Genomic DNA, 17,691 nt, shown 5'->3' on the forward strand with positions numbered 1-17,691 from the left:
TTTATTCATACTTGTCAAAGTCTTCGTCAATTTTTTCTTTCTTCCTCATCTTCTTTCCTCTTTCTCCCCTCTAATCCTTGTTTCCTCTATTTCTTCTCTCCTCCCGAAAGAGTGAGCGGGCGTTGTGCCCCTCCAGGTGGCAGTTGCCAGCTTGCTCTCTCCCTCTTTCCTCGGTGTCCTTGTGTATCTGTGTATGCAAATAATAATAATAATAATAATAATAATAATAATAATAATAATAATAATAATAATAATAATAATAATAATAATAATAATAATAATAATAATAATAATAATAATAATAATAATAATAATAATAATAATAATAATAATAATAATCTGTACACCATGCAGATTGCGACCCTCAACACTTGAACACCTACTCTAAATCTCCCATTTAAGTGCTGTCATTAATTTCGCATTCACAACAAATACTTTTATAGGCCACCAAGCAGCGGAGCAGAATGCTGTCATGTTTCCCGTCTTTTTATTTTCGTACTAAAATGACAAGAAGAAAAGGAAATTAAATGACTGCAGTCTAAAGCATATTACAAATCTGATGGCCTACACAGTGTGCCCAGCATCCGTACAGCTCCGCATCATGCGGAATAGTCGTGGTCATCACCATAAAGAAGGATATATGATTGTCCCCGGTTTCGCAAGTACTAACGCGATTGTAGTTAAAATTCTGTGATGTCTTGCAACATTGCAGACATACAACCGCACTGCGCAAACAAAAGCACGAAAGTGTAGTGTGACAATGGGGCAAGCAAGGTTTGAATGAGTGCGATTGCAGTCTGTGCTGAGTGACCTTGCGAAGGTAAATGGAACAGCTGCGGCTCGTGTTATGAAGGGTCGTCAGCTCATTATTGGCGCGTCAATTGCTGTGGGTTGTTGAGAATGTTCTCTTTCTTTCTGTCACTCACTTTACTATATACGCATTCTCTTGAAATAGTCGAGAGTCTCCTAACAACTAGGTACGTTTATGCATTGAGCGACTGCAAGTTTCGCAACTGTTCGGAAAATAACAAAAAAAAAATAGCGACTGTTGCTCAGCTCCAGCTGATGATAGCGTAGGATATATTCGACGTTTTATTTTTTTATTTTTATCAACAGGGACAACAACGGGTATATATGAAATAAATAAGCGATGTAATAAGCTAACACATGGGTCCCATTCAGTTACCATAGGCAGGAACAATCGTGGTAGAACCATTATTTTTAGGAATCGAAACGGAAGCAAGAAACCTGCATCGACACGTCGAATTCTTAATTTATAAAATTCCTGCCTCCTCACAGGGTTTCCTGGGGGGCTACAATTAGTTCCTGTCGGTGATATCACCATGAGCGTGCGTTTGTAAGACTGAATGTATCGACTCATTCCGCACAAACATTCCTCCCTCGGAAAGCACCTTGGCACAGTAGGTCGGGCATTTGACAGTTTCTCGTGATAAACTAGTCCGCAGTAATATTGCTAGGAATCTTGGGACCCCTCTCGAACTGATTCTCCGGTTACACAACTTTGAGATCAGTACGTAAAGTCCGCTACACTTCTATTTCAACTATAATTGGATTGAACCCTAAGACAAATATACTATGTGGTGACTTGAATGCCAACTCACTCTTCAATTACCCTCGAAAACCCTTCGTCAGAAAGTGTCCATGGACAATGTAAGCTACATTTGGTCTCATTACGAACCACAGCCTCTTGCCACCACCACCACCATCATCATCATCATCATCATCATCATCATCATCATCATCATCATCAGCCTGACTACGTCCACTGCAGGACAAAGGCCTCTCCCATGTTCCGACAGTTAACCCGATCCTGTGCTTGCTGCTGCCAATTTATACCCGCAAACTTCTTAATCTTATCTGCCCACCTAACCTTCTGTCTCCCCCTAACCCGCTTCCCTTCTCTGGGAATCCAGTTAGTTACCCTTAATGACCAGCGGTTATCCTGTCTACGCGCTACATGCCCGGCCCATGTCCATTTCTTCTTCTTTATTTCAACTATGATGTCCTTAACCCCCGTTTGTCCCCTAATCCACTCTGCTCCCATCTTGTCTTTTAAGGTTACACCTACCATTTTTCTTTCCATTGCTCGCTGCGTTGTCCTCAATTTAAGCTGAACCCTCTTTGTAAGTCTCCAGGTTTCTGCTCCGTAGCTAAGAACCGGCAAGATACAACTGTTATATACCTTCCTCTTGAGGGATAGTGGCAATCTACCTGTCATAATTTGAGAGTGCTTGCCGAATGTGCTTCACCCCATTCTTATTCTTCTATAGTTACTTCAATCTCGTGGTTCGGCTCTGCGGTTATTACCTGCCATAAGTAGACATAGTCTTTTACAACTTCAAGTGCACTATTACCTATCTCGAAGCGCTGCTCCTTGCCGAGGTTGTTGTACATTACTTTCGTTTTCTGCAGATTAGTTTTAAGACCCACCTTTCTGCTCTCCTTGTCTAACTCCGTAATCATGAGTTGCAATTCGTCCCCTGAGTTACTCAGCAATGCAATGTCATCGGCGAAGCGCAGGTTACTAAGGTATTCTCCATTAACTCTTATCTGTAACTGTTCCCATTCTAGGCTTCTTGAAAACCTCCTGTAAGCACGCGCTAAATAGCATTGGGGAGATTGTGTCCCCCTGCCTTACACACTTCTTGATAGGTATTCTGTTGCTTTTTTTATGAAGCACTATGGTAGCAGCTGATCCCCTGTAGATTTCTTCCAAAATGTTTATATATACTTCATATACGCCCTGATTCCGCAGTGTCTGCATGACGGCTGATATTTTTACTGAATCAAACGCCTTCTCGTAATCTATGAAAGCTATGTATAGTGGTTGGTTATATTCTGAGCAATTCTCTATTATCTGATTGATAGTGTAAATGTGGTCAATTGTTGAGTAGCCTGTTCGAAATCCTGCTTGTTCCTTTGGTTGATTGAATTCTAATTTTTTCTTTACTCTGTTAGCAATTACCTATGTAAATAGCTTGTATACTACAGAGAGCAAGCTGATCGGTCTGTAATTCTTCAAGTCCTTGTCATCTCCTTTCTTATGTATTAAGATGATGTTAGCGTTCTTCCAAGACTCTGGTACTCTTCCCGTCAGGAGACACCTCGTAAACAGGGTGGCTAGTTTTTCTAAAACAATCTGTCCTCCAACTTGTACTTGTGTCGAATTTCAACAAGGCTCAGCTATTCATGTCCTTCATACGTTCACTTACTCGCCTGCATAATATGCCTGTACGAAACGGTTGTTTCAAAACCAAGTGGAATGAACTAGTCTATTGACCGATCATGGCAAACGTTTAAAAGCAGCCACATTAAGCATTTTAAATGAACTACCCATACATTCAAGCCGGGTGTTTTAAACGCGTTTGCTTAAATCAAGACCGACTTTAAGGCGGCATTCTGGGTTCCGCCATTCTGAAACGTAAATACTCCGCTCAAATGATCAATGACACATCCGTATATGCGTAGACTATAGCTCGAACGTAATGCTTTCCGCAGGGAATTGCGTCCTTGTACCACAGTGACCAACTGTACTTGCGCACAGCCTGCTTGTTCCCAGTGTTGCAAATGTTCTTACGAAACGAACATGTTCAGACGCAAAGAGAGTGACCGAGCATTGAAAATTGCGAGACCCACCTCGTGCCGTTTATCGGCGCTGCAGGAATTCACGGGATATGATGACGTCCTCCAAAGTGAAAAGTAATCCTCTCTCGCATACTGGTTGCCACCTATGTCGCAAACCTGGATAGAAAGTATGCATTAAAATAACTACAGCTATACTCAGAGACGAGGGTGTTGCCAACCGTATGGGGCCATTTCATGTTTATCACGAAGAACGTTAGTTTATTCATTTCCGTACCCCCCCCCCCTCTCTCTCTCTGTGAGCATATTGCCACAGAGACTAATTACACTATCCGATATTATGAAGAATCAGCGTCCATAGGCTTGTGCGCACTCCTGCTTGAGGCCGCACGACTTATGCCTCTTGTTCACGGGCACGAGTCAGTGTGGGTTGGAGCTGCGAACAAGAAGAAGGCGCGTTGGCGGATGAACATTTTGGAACGCTCTAGCGGACTCTTCTATTTTTCTTGCCCATAATTTTCAGGGCACAAGTTCGCCCGTAATAAACTAGTTTTTGGTGTTTCTCCTTTTGGACCCGTTACAATATTAGTCGAGCGAACACTGAATTTCTGTGTCACTTTCATAATACACATACTTAATTGGTAACCACAGAATGAATGATGTCTTTAGTAGTTGATTACAACAATCTTAAAAAGCTGGATTCTTGTCACATATCTCATACGCGATATAAGGGAGGCATTTTAAATCACAAGTTTAACACGAGTTCTGGAAAGCTTTTACTCATGAGAAATCCCCATGAGCACCCTCAAACGCATGAAACGACCCTGAAACTCACAATAGCATGAGAGTAACAGAATAAAAAAAGTGATACTGGCCAGTCAAATTCGTTTCGGCTACCCAGTATTATGTAGCGGAACCCTGAAGCGTGAAAACTCAGGCAATACCGAGGAACGTCACCACGTAATCTGGGCTTCAGGAAGCCTATGGGCTGAGAAATTTCTGCTAGACGTTCAGGCACAATGACTCGCCTGAAGTCTTCTCCGTTGTGAGCTTCAACGCTGCTCCCATCGTGTCTGCACTAACGTAACAAACTTCTTTGTAAGTCTGGCTTCTCCACTAAAAGGGTATTTATGCAAAGAAGCACGCTTTACAGTACTCTATTATTAAACGTAGCGTAAAAGACGCAGAAAAGGAGAGCACGAACACAGCGTTGACTATCAACAAAATTTTTTTTTAAAAAACCTACACACATATATATTCAAGGAACTATACACGTGTCGGGAAAATAAAAACACGAAACATTTTCATGCTATTTTCATAGGCCTATTAGGGTAATGGTGAGTCCATGAAAATAAAAACACGACTATCCCGTCATGCGTCTAGTCCCTTAATTATATATGTGCGTGTTTTTATTTTCGTAGACTCCCCATTGTCATGATAGGCCTGAACGTTCCGAACCTTTAACGTGGTTCCGAGAAATAAGAGACTACTACATTGAACAACGCCGTTTGTATCCTGCACCAGCGAAGGGATTCTCAGAAACGGAGGAATGCTTACTGCTGCGCTTACAGACAAACACGCTGCTCTGTCCAGCCATACTCAAATATCATGAGCCAAAAATAAGTCGGCATTGCCAGTATTGTGGTGAAGTGACCAACACTTATCATACGCGGTCTTATGTACTTATCATTGCTTTTCGTGCTTGTAGCACGAAAACTCTATAGAACACGCACACTGTTTCATTTGAATGAACTATCGACTCTCGATCGTTCCGACTCAAAGCGCTCAATATCTGAAGGGCTAACACGGGCGAACTCTCGGAGAGACTGATCGATTCAACGAGTACTCGTGGCCCCTGCATAAGTACAATATCCGTGGTCCGTGTTTTGTCAGATCTATTCGTCTGCATATATGCATCGTGTGCTCGAGGCAAAGCAAGGTTTTCGACGTGGAGAGACTGGCAACATGCCGAGGTAAGCACAGCGGTCTCGATATGCAATGCATGTGTATTATACACCGAGTGAAATTGATTGTTTAGAAACCCGCAGTGTTTCCTTGCTGCCTATGAACTCTGCTTTCAGCGTTCTTTCTACGTATACCGAATATAGAACATTAATTCCGTCGCTTCCGTGAAGAAATTCGTCTCGAAGCTGGAGCGGAATGACGCATACGCTGTTATTGATTGTCGTCTATTGCAACAAGAGTTTGTGAGGCATCAGGCATTGCTGATGCACTTCAAGTTTTAAAACGTGCATTAATGCACGTATATGATTCTCATGTACATGCATGCGGATCACGGAAACGTGAATGAAACGAAACCCCGCAAAGTCAATAACAAAAGAGGCGTATTGATTTGGAAGGCCAGCATTATCTAAAGCGTGAGTGAGTCTGCATTATATAGTGTCTTCACGGACGTTTCAGACAGAAAAAAAACAAAACAAAAATCGTCACCATATAGCAAAAGTGATCACGTTGTCCACCGACCAACACCATGCATGGTTTCGCCGTCTATATAAGAATATATTTTAGCATTGACGCTGTCGACTGTTTCAATAATATTAATAATAATAGTAAACACCGTTATATCTACACCTCACGTCACCTCTATTTTATAATAAAGGCATTTTTCTATTGTAGCCTCCCCGCCCCCTTTTTTTTTTCAAAACACCACATCAATCCAGAAGCCAGTTTGCTCTCATGCAGAGCCTTAGTGACGCAACCTCTTGTCGTATCATTAAGATACAAAAACATCTGTATAAACACACCAACATCGATGTCTCGGTCAAAAGGCTTCTTGGCCTCCATGGAATTGGAAGGTCACGAGCACTCCCCGAAGTTTTGCGCTAGAACTATTCATAACACCAACCACAAATGACATTCCCTTCGTTTAGCGCATGCGCGTACATATCTCATTGGTATTAAGGCTATATGCCTTAATGTGTATGCTGTCCACAAACTTAATGGACTCTAACCATGGTCCGAGTGTCCTGATCTTATATGTACACGCTCCATATGATGAGTGACTGCGCCATTAGGGAAGGTCTGCGATGCAGTTTGTGCCTGTGACTTTCCGTAAGAAAGACGAATGTCCTTCGCTTTCTAAAGCATAACAGGATCATATACGTGCAAACATTCAAAACCCACCGTCTCTCACAAACCATTCGAAAGAGGGTGTACCCAAAGAAAACACACATGGCCTCACGTTCACGCTCCCCAATTTTGAAATCGCGATTTTCGCCTATATTTCCATGTCAACCCTGTGCGCGAGATCTTTCTTGCGGGCGCCCCTTACGAATTATGTGGCGTAGACAGACAGACAGACAGACAGACAGACAGACAGACAGACAGACAGACAGACAGACAGACAGACAGACAGACAGACAGACAGACAGACAGACAGACAGACAGACAGACAGACAGACAGACAGACAGACAGACAGACAGACAGACAGACAGACAGATAGATAGATAGATAGATAGATAGATAGATAGATAGATAGATAGATAGATAGATAGATAGATAGATAGATAGATAGATAGATAGATAGATAGATAGATAGATAGATAGATAGATAGATAGATAGATAGATAGATAGATAGATAGATAGATAGATAGATAGATAGATAGATAGATAGATAGATAGATAGATAGATAGATAGATAGATAGATAGATAGATAGATAGTCACTGCCTGGCTTGCGACTTCAGCTGTCGGCTATTGACAGTAGTATACAATGATCACATGTACGCACAAATAACACGTACACTCCACTAACGCACATGTTTCTTCAAGTTTCTTCAAGGTGATTAGTCCCCGAAGACGCAAACAGCGCTTCTGTGTTGCGCATCTCACAAGCACTGCTTCACCACGTGCCGGGGAGGTGCCACAATTGCAAACTGAAGCCGCGTTGCAAAGGTAGTGCTGCCTTCAGAATCTCGCATTCTGCGTCATAACGGTAACGGCCACACAAGATGTCTTTAAAGGGGCCCTGCAACATAGGGGTGAAGCTCCTTAAATAGTGGGCCTTGCGTCCGCGATGTATGTAGTAGTAGTAGTAGTAGTAGTAGTAGTAGTAGTAGTAGTAGTAGTAGTAGTAGTAGTAGTAGTAGTAGTAGTAGTAGTAGTAGTAGTACATAGCCACCTTCACAGCCGGACTAGAGGAGCCGTACGCGCGCACTGAATTGAAGAGGAAACTCTCGCACGTTAATCACAAATAAGAAGATAGTTGTTTCTGATTAAATAACCTACAGAGAATAGTATTGCTGACTTAATCTCCAATAAAATTTGCGTTGAATTTGATGCTTACTAAAAAGAAAAAAAACTAGCATCAGACGGACGCACTTTGAGCAATATCTGGTTGCGACGTTGAGCTCGCTGGGCGTAACCTCCTTGGTTTTAGCAAGGTTTAGCGAGGGTTGGGCCGCAGTGCCATGAACCAGCGGCGACGAAAGGTGGGAAGGATATACACGAAGTGCAGGTCGTAAGAAAGGGCGCGAGTGCCACTCCTCAAGTCCGGCCGTGCCACCTCTCGTTTAGTCCTTGGAATGTCTGCTGGGTGGCTATAGTTCATTAGGATGAATGCATTATAAAAAGATGCGAGATGGCGGTACTTCGAGGGTTCACTAGCTGAACGGACGGATAGACAGAAGCACGGCCGTAGAGACAGATGCATGGACAGACGGATGCACGAGTCCATGGATAAACGGATGGAGGTACGGATGAACGCATGGATGAACGGATGCACGGGCGGACGGATGGACGCACATGCGGACAGATGCTTCGCCCCACTCTTCATCGGGCACTCCGAGGATATGCTGCGATTTTTTTTTCAAGTAACCATCGAATGACTTCATTAAAGAAGTTTATGGTCTCACAAGTTGACCACTGCAAATAATTTTAAAATTCTTCTTACGAGTGGAGTTACCTAGATTTGTCGAACGCTGCAATTGCTTCCTTTCTTTTCAGGCTTCCGACGAGCGTGATGGAAGAAGAGAGGGATGTAACGGGGGGTAGGGTGGAATAGGTCACGCACAGTGTCACTACCTGACCGGAAATTGAACTTAATTTTCGCATCTATACATGGTACAGACAACAGGAACACAAACAAAAAGCTACATAACAGTTTGATGAGGTCTGTGTCCGCCCCCTCCCCATTTTATTTTGGCAACAAACAGAAGACTGGCAATATCAAAAGTAAAAGACATGCATGAACAGGTTCATGTGCAGAGAAAAAAAAAACTATGTGCATGAAAGACATGGCTGAACATTAATAAATCCAAAGAAATAATCAAGCAGTACTTTTTGTTGGGTTGGTGCGTTTGCTCCTTATTCCTTCCGTAAAAAAAAAAAAAAAACGTATCGCTGCAGTTTTCAGGAAACGAAAAAAAAACAGTAAAATAGAGACAATTTGAAAACACTTGTATCTGTAACGTCGAACTAATTCATATACAGTTTGAAACGCATGGCTGTACACTCTCTTTATAAGAATATACAAAGAATATGCAGAATAAGCATACAAACATAATAAATATCCATGCATCAATAAATACAGAATTTCAAAAAAATGTGTCGTCGTGTACATTTAACATACGATGCATGTTTAACATAAAATTAACGTTCTGTGTGCTTGCTTTCAATGTGGTCGTAAGTGCGCGCGCATGTGCTCGTGGTGGCATTCTGCGGTGGTCACGGCAACTATGTTGTAGTTCACGGTACTCAAATCAGCTGCAGTGGCCTGGAATTCGGGCACATGGAATCATTTGTAAAGAAAAAAGAAGTATGATGTCTAGTCGAGTTTAAGAATTATTTGTATGTTCTTCTAGGCCACGTGCTGCGTTAGGATGTTTGACCAGCGTGTTTTCAGGAGCCTCGGCTATATTGAATGGTAGCGTTTTTTGACCACGATGATAAAGTATATTGCAGGGCCCTTATAAGTCTTTCCGGTTGTTACAAATACGGTTCACACACGACTGTGCCACTGTGAAATATTTTGCCTAATTAAGTTTAACGCAGTTGACACAAGATGAAACATGCCTTCACCGGCTGGACGCGGAGAATATTACGTGAAACAATTAATGCATCTGCGTAATCATCACCACGAATGTATAACTGACCCCAATGACAGTGCGTGGGGCTGCCAGTCGGGGTGTCTTTTCTTCCTTCTTTCCCCGTTAATGTACACACACGCGTCGACTTACGAGCTCGTGAAACAAACTGTAAGACGCCGTTGCACGCCGCACCTGTCATCTGGGCCTCCACTCCGGCTTGTTTACCGAGCAGGAAGGAGCGACGCCGACGGCCTAAGCGTAAATTCGACGAGCGCCCAACTTCCTGGATCCGCGCTTTCAGGAAGACTCTGCGGTGAAATCTATAGCTATGTAGGCGCTCATTTGCATATCGCGTGCCTCTCCGTTTCCCCCTTCTGCTGTTCGAAATGTAGATAATTTGGACGGTTTGTGTATTTGTTAGTGTACCAAGGCACAACTCTATGTACAGTGTGAAATTTTTATGAAAGAAACCGCGGCGACGCGTGGCCTGCGCGCTCCGGGGGCTGCTGGCAGCGCGTTCAAGCGGGAGCTTTAGCAACTACAGTCTTTTTTTCGCGCCATCTCGAGGCGAGCAAAACAACCATTTGTGTCTGATATAGGCTGTGTTCCAATTCTTAGACAGCACGTAGACAGTCTACGCAGACTGCTTAGAAGACCGCACCGAGCCCATGCTGTCCGAGAATTGGAACACGTTTAGACAGCTTTTACGCGACGATGCGCTACCTCGCGTCGAGAAGAAAAACCTAAAAGAAACAAACGTAACAGTTGTAATTTCTGGTTTGTTTCGGGTTGAAATCAAAAAAACAAATAAGTTTTACTCACATTGAGCGTCTTAGAAAGCGTCTGCTTGTGTGCAGACGGCCATTCTGGCGAAATTTGATCTATCTGAGCGATTCACTGAGCCGCCATCTTGTTTAGACAGCAAAGTAGCCTGCATCGTATTTGTCTACGATGCGGTCTTCTCCTAGCTGTCTACTTTGCCGGCTACGTGAGAATTGGAATGGGACTTAAGATGGCCGCCGTCAATTTAGTTGTCTATTTAGCCGTCTACGTTGAGTATATTGGAGCACAGCCATAGAACGGCAAGCTTGCAACCCCTCCCCCTTCAAGGCGATTACCAGCTCTCACGTGATCGTCTTGAAGGGAGAGGGGGTGGCTAATCTTGCCGCTAGTTCCATATTAGCAACGAAGGGTTATTTTGCTCGCCGCGAGATGACGCGAAGAGAGACTGTAGTTGCTATCACTCCCGCTTGAACGCGCTGCCAGCAGCCCCCGGAGCGCGCAGGCCACGCGTCGCCGCGGTTCCTTTCATAAAAATTCACACTGTACGTGCACATTTGGCTTTGATGAAGAAAGACATAGCGGCCATTTCGTAATCACCGCTTTGCGATTCTTATTTCGCCTGTTGAGATTCACTCTTCGTGTCTGTGCTGTAGTTGGTTTCACGCAAGTCTTCGCTGATTCTCGTATAGCATTCGTTTTTTTGTGTGTGTGTCTTTGTTATATTCTTACATTAATATAAATTGCGTGCCAGTGAATACTTCGGAGGCATTCACCAGTCTTTAAATAATATGTTTATGTTCTATGTTTGTGCAACAAGAACAAAAAAAAAAGAACAGCGGCGATGATAATGCTAGTGATACTCATGTTAATAATACTATAATAATAATAATAATAATAATAATAATAATAATAATAATAATAATAATAATAATAATAATAATAATAATAATAATAATAATAATAATAATAATAATAATAATAATAATAATAATAATAATAATAATAATAATAACAATAATAATAATAATAATAATAATAATATTATTATTACTACTACTACTACTACTACTACTATTATTATGATTATTATTATTATTATTATCATTATTATTATTATTATAGCGATGATGATGATCTAAATGTCATGGTGGGGGCGTCTATGGCTTATATGAAAGCTGCGTTGCGGGATTTCAACGTTTGATGCCAGCACCGCCTCAACGAGCCATCGTAGCCACGCGACGCAGTTGTGGGGTTACCGTCGACAGCATTTGATAATAATTGAGATAAACATAACTATTACGGGGAACATGACGCGGTTTCTCTCATGTGAGGTCAGCCAAGCCTTTCTCATAACCGACACTTCCTGCGAGCACGTAAATAGGACGTCCACTACACCGTCGACGAACACGCAGCCGTTTAACCAAGCGCGTAGAAGTTTGCGCAACTTTGTTTTGTTTTTTTCCTCGTTTCAGAGTCACACGGGAAGTTGACGAGGAAACGGGGCTGACGCAAAGCTCGAAGTTATGCCTCCCTCGGTAAAGGTATAAGTAAAACCGGGAGTCGGAACGTTGGCACACATCACGGTGCACGCGTTCCACGTTTGCGAAAAAATAAAAATAAATAAACGGTGAGTCCTGTGTACATGCACAGGCAGTCGTTTCTGGCAACGCAGTAAACTTCGCATGTGTGCGGCGTTTGCGAGTTTATTTATGCGGTACGTTAGCAGCGATGGCAATACCCATAGGCGTGCCCAGTGCTTTTAATTAAGGGGGTAAGAAGGGTGTAGGGGGGGGGGGCAAGCAAAGTCTTACCACAGCCACCCACCCTTCCCCCTGCCTCGCTGGTAGGGTCTGAAGAAAAGGAAGCTTGGCAATCTATGTAGAAATAAATTGAAAAAAAAAAAAAAAACCTTTCTTGTACGAAACACGCACCACGGTAACACCGAAAGCTGGAGGAGCGACCCCCTTCTTTTTTTTTTTTGTCTCCTGTGGTGGACCAGCGCGGTAATAATAATAATTTCTCTGGTTTTACGTGGCGAGACCCCGATATGATTGTAAGCACACCGTATACAGCGGCGGGCTCTGGAAATTTCGGCCCTCAGGTGTTCTTGAACGTGCGCTGTGATCACACGGTGCACGGGCCTTCCTTCTAGCATTTCGCTTCCGTTCGGTATATGCGACCTCCGCGACAGGTATCGAACCCGCCACCATCGGCTCAGCAGCTGAGCACCGCTTCACCGCCGCGACGGATGGCAGGTCAAGTTGCTGCAGGTGCGTTATGTGCCGTAAATCGCCATAATTTTGCGAAGAAGGTAAACACCCACTATGTCGGCCATTATTCTGGATATAGAAGCGAGATATACCTGTAGCGTCTGTAAAGCGCATTATGTATGCAATTGGTTAACCTGACTGATGATTCTGAGGAATGGCGGATTAAGCCCTTTGTGACGAGTTGTTATCTTTAAACCAATCAGTCACTGTGCAGTTTGCATTCTGTGTCACCTTGTGTTATTTTATTATTCTATTTGCAAAGAAGTTCGCAGAAGTAGAGGCGTGGCAATAGTTTACAATACTCCACTGCCAATAAGAGGGTCCGGCTTCAAATCGCGCGCTTTCCTGGATTTTTTTTTCTCATTGTGCGCGATAGCTGTTACAAACACCGGTGGCAGCGGACAATATACACCACCACAATCGACTCTCGTTACGATATCATGTCAGCGTTTGCTGTAACGCGCTTCTTACAACGGCCTGCTTTCGTTCCCGGGCTTTCAGGCCTTCCTCTCCTTAATCTTCTTTCAATGTGCCCCATCCCTTCTCCCTGTGCAGGGTAGCATATCGGTTATGCCAATCAGGTTAACGTCCTGTCCTTTACTCTATCTCTTCTTTCCCTTTCTTCTTTCCTTTTAGGTTTAAAAGTGTGCAGTGAACAGCTCTCATATATTGCCACCCGAAGTGTCTTCGGCCGTTATTATCGTGGAAAAACTGCACGGCCATAAGCCTGCACTGCAAACAACGACCGGTGCAGGTGCGACTGACTGATGAAATTGTGGAGAAGACTTGGCGCGTACTTAGGGGGATCAGAAATGAGAGAGGGCTGGCAACTCTTCCCCTCTCCCACGCACACTCCTATCAAAATGCCGCAGCGTCTACACTACGATATTAAACTGCTCCATGGTGTACTTACAGCGATCCGAAAAAAAGTTTCACGTGCGTGAGTTGCTTTGTGCATAGACATGATAAGATGTTTGTGAGGGATAATAATAATAATAATAATAATAATAATAATAATAATAATAATAATAATAATAATAATAATAATAATAATAATAATAATAATAATAATAATAATAATAATAATAATAATTTTAAAACCCGGAAGCATGGTATGATTTATAGAAGGATGCTATTATCCACAGTTTTCGACCGTGTGGTGCTCTCTAACTTGCACTAACATCTCAGTAATTCAGAAATGGTTTTATTTTGTCATCGAATCAATTACAAAAATTTGTGCACAGTACAGCAGCCTCTATACCATTGTGCATTAACCTCTTTTCTCCCCTTCATCCCTTCCCCAGTGCAGGGTAGGAAACCGGATGTGCGTCTGGTTAACCTCCCTGCCTTTCCTTGCATCTTTATCTTTCTCTCTTTCTCTGAAATGTGACCGTTACGGCCGGGTTCGAATCCATGCACGATTTTCGGCACGGCATTCGAGAACCGTATAGCCATTGATCCACCGTGACGGACAGTGGCTAATACAGACCCGGCAGGTCAACTACGTTCTGACCACGAAGGTCGCTCCTTTGTTACCATCACTGCTAAAAGACCCGTCTGCCAGCCTCGTACGTTCACAGGTTATACAACCCCAATGGAGAAACGATGATTTCGGTCTGACCCGCGACATGTTGCCATGCCAAATGCCTCACGTACGTTGTTAGATCAGTTCCGTTCGTGTAACTATAGAAGGGTGGGTGGAGGAGCTGCAAACGCAAAAACTCTGTCGAAAAATAGTTTAAGTGGGGTTTTGGGGGGTTGCCGTGGTCAGTGATGAACTAGGCTAATACTTGCGGTGTAATCATCGAAAATTCTTTATCTAAAACGTTTTGTGCTGAACTAGTTATACCAAAGCTAACACCCAGTAACATTCGATACCGGTGTCACATGGTCACTTTTCATCACTATCGGGGCTTCTTGGAGATGACTGACTTCTTTTAAAAAACTGCAGAACGAAGCCAATCACTGCTGAGGAATTCGATCGTAATCGGGCTTGATCGCGATTTGCAGTGTCCCGTGTGACATCGGTAAATAAGGAACAAACACGTGTCTGACGTAAAAAGTATATATGTCTGGGGAGAAAATTCTACAGATGTACCAGAAGCCACGCGTGCTGTATATGTGGCGCTTGAAAGGCTTTAGTCAAGGCATGTAAAGAGATGCGAAGAAACACTCGGTGCAGAGACATGCGTTTGGCTCATAACGTTCCGTCATTTGTTTAAAACGTCAGTAGCAAGTTCCCATTCTCCGCGTCATCATTCAAGAGCGGAGAAACGCTATCTCTCCGGATCATTCAGTAATAAATGAAAGAAGTAGCTCTATATTTCTGTTATTAGAATCAGGAATATTATTATTACCATAAAATCAAGTTACTGGATTTCAGCATACAGAAGTAGGTCCTGGAGTCAGAGACTGAATAGAGACCTCCGGTACATGGTATATATGAAAAAAAAAATTATACTTATAGGCATCTACAGGAAGGAAGAAACATTACAATATGCTAAAATGTAAGATCAATAGTCATGTGCATTTCGAAGACATAATATAAACAAAACATAAGAAACATGTGTTGCACTTGAAAATATTGAAAAGAAGAGGTTTGCGCCTTACACTATATCAAAAAATGTAGAAGTATGCTTTAGCGGCTGAATAAAATCAATGTTTGTGATGTTATATCGATCCATAAACTTTGTTTTTCATTATTCGACAAATGAGCTTGGAGTCATTGATTTCAAAATAGACGCACTATAGTGAATTCTATAGGCAAAATGAGCTAAAATAAACGGTTTGTTTACAGTAGTTAGTTCGGATTGGTGGACTCTCATATCCAGGTCGGCCATCACAAAGCTGCATTGCTCATCACGACAAAAAGCCTCGTGGACGTGTCATTTACTTCCCTGAAATACGTGTTATCGCTGGACGCCACTTTTCACCGGCGCTTGCGTCAACGGAGCCAGATGCGTTTTTTCGTTTTGCCTGGCTCCCTCACAGTTTGTCTCGTCATTCAAATTACAGCGGCAAAAATAAAGGAAAAACAAGAGCACACGTTGGTTCTTCGAAGACAGAATCGACCGAGTGCGAATCTGCTCTGCGTTTTGTCGCCCGTATTTCTGCTTTCTATCCTTCTCGCGGCCCGAACGAAGGAGGAAGGAAAAAGCGAAACGCACCACTGCCTAAAAAAACTGGCCCTGGAGAGAACGCGCCAAAGTCGCTTGCCGCGCTCGGCTACCTCCATCGCACCACCACCAGCATCCTCCAATACGCGACTGAGCTCTGGCATCGCTCCGCCAGGGGCCGCTCAGTACTGAGTCGTATGTTTCTTTCATGTTATTTTACCCTCAGCCTCCTCGCGGCACAGTAAAACACTACTCGGGCACCGCCTCCCTCTCCCACCTCGCCTTGCGTGCATCCGTTGGTTTCTGCCTGTAGTACGCTGCTGTAGCACCCTGCCCACGGCGGGCCAGCCGCAGTCGTGCCCGTCGATTTCGTGCCGCCGTGGGGCCAGCCCTGAAAGACGACGTCGCCGCGGCATCGTCCGCCGTTTCGCGCGAGGGCCCTGTACGCCGTTTTATCGTCATCGCGTCGTCGTTGAAACCGTCTCCTCTGTGTCGCCGACGTTTACTCCCATGGGATTATCGCCGGTCGTCGGCCTCTGACAGCTGCGTGTGTCAGCCCTCGCGACACGGTGAGTAGCGCCGCTGCACCCATTTCGAGGTGCTCGCAAACTCCTCTCGTTACTTTTTTTATCTTGCTTAGCCGTGTCAAGTATACGTTCGTTCCTAGGCAGAGACGGGGTGTTTCGCACCTACACATCGTCGATAACATGCCCTCGTTGTGGCATACTATTCGCCGAGAATATCATACACAAGTTCGACCAGCTTCAAAGCTATGTTGCACCATAACTGCGGCCGCTGAACGCTTTTTTTTTTTCTTTCTTAGCCAAAGTGTGCAAGCATGCTATTCGAAAGAGGGTGAGGTAATAGACAATTTCTACGTTCAACGTGCCATTTTGTTCTGACAGCTGATACTCGCATTTCGGGGCAGCTATCTTTTGTCGCCGGGAAAGTGTGCGGCTTATCCACAGACAACTGTATTATCATCGGGTGCGCAAACACGGCTTTCACCATTGAAACCGGGCAGATAAGTGAACAAAAAAACAGCGCTCACGACATGGGCAAATCAGCCCGCTGCTCCAACGCTTAAAACGGTCGTAGCATGTTCACTCATTGCAAGCGCAGTCCGGCAGGCATCGCGGCACGGCTCGCCTGCGTGCGGCGAGCGTAACGTTTCAAGGATGCTCTGAGGGAGTTTAGGTGATCGGACCAACGTATGTATGTAGCCAAACGTGCACCGCCAACATCGCTAACGACGTTCTTCCATTGAAAAACGTCCACTTGTGACATCTCTGCATGCAACTATAGGATGCCATGCTTTCTCCGTTATCACGCTTGGCACTGCATCCATACATCGGCACGGCGTCGCGCTCGTCACTGTACTTTCTTCACGCGAGTGATGGAGATGGAAGGAGAGGAACTCCGGCGCTCCTCCTCCTCCTCCTTAGTATCGGCGCGCGTGCGCCGCATGCAGATGGACATGCTGCGCGCGTTTTCCCTCTGAACAGATAGCGCGCAACCGACACAAGGACCGCTTCTATATTTAGTGTATGTTCACACGCTCGCTTTCTCCACGTATCGCTAACAAGTGATCTAGGTGGAGCGCTCAATGTACGGGAGAGGGGGGGGGGGGGGGTTACGCACTGTCATTGAGATAGAGAGATACGTTATCATATGAACGCTTGGGTGCGTGTTACATAACAATCGCACGGCATCGTCTAGTGGTGGAGAGAACAGCACTGTCGTGTAAGGTGGAAGCTTGTTTCGTAGACGTTCTTTTTTTCTCATTTCGATGCCCTTGGTTACGCAGATAGTAGGCAAGCAGCCCTTCGCGCACGACCCGACGCCTAGAAATCTCGATAAGATAAGCAAGT

At 44.1% G+C, this 17,691-nt stretch overlaps 1 protein-coding gene and 1 long non-coding RNA gene across 2 annotated transcripts in view; one reads left to right on the top strand and one right to left on the bottom strand.

The window, feature by feature from the left end:
- Positions 1-2: 2 nt before the first annotated feature.
- LOC142776081 (uncharacterized) lies at positions 3-16,234 on the bottom strand. Its single transcript, XR_012887296.1, has 3 exons — positions 16,103-16,234; positions 3,658-3,762; positions 3-187 (listed from the first exon to the last, which is right to left on the bottom strand). It is a non-coding gene; the product is annotated as an uncharacterized LOC142776081 (long non-coding RNA).
- The window catches only part of LOC119170160 (uncharacterized), a 77,325-nt gene continuing 75,699 nt past the window's right edge, over positions 16,066-17,691 (top strand). Inside the window, exon 1 of the mRNA XM_037421227.2 lies at positions 16,066-16,389. The gene's annotated coding sequence lies outside the window, so the exon portion shown is untranslated. The remainder of the gene's footprint in view (positions 16,390-17,691) is intronic.

The sequence above is a fragment of the Rhipicephalus microplus genome, chromosome 2 (assembly GCF_043290135.1).
Source record: "Rhipicephalus microplus isolate Deutch F79 chromosome 2, USDA_Rmic, whole genome shotgun sequence".
NCBI classification, from domain to species: Eukaryota; Metazoa; Arthropoda; class Arachnida; order Ixodida; family Ixodidae; genus Rhipicephalus; species Rhipicephalus microplus.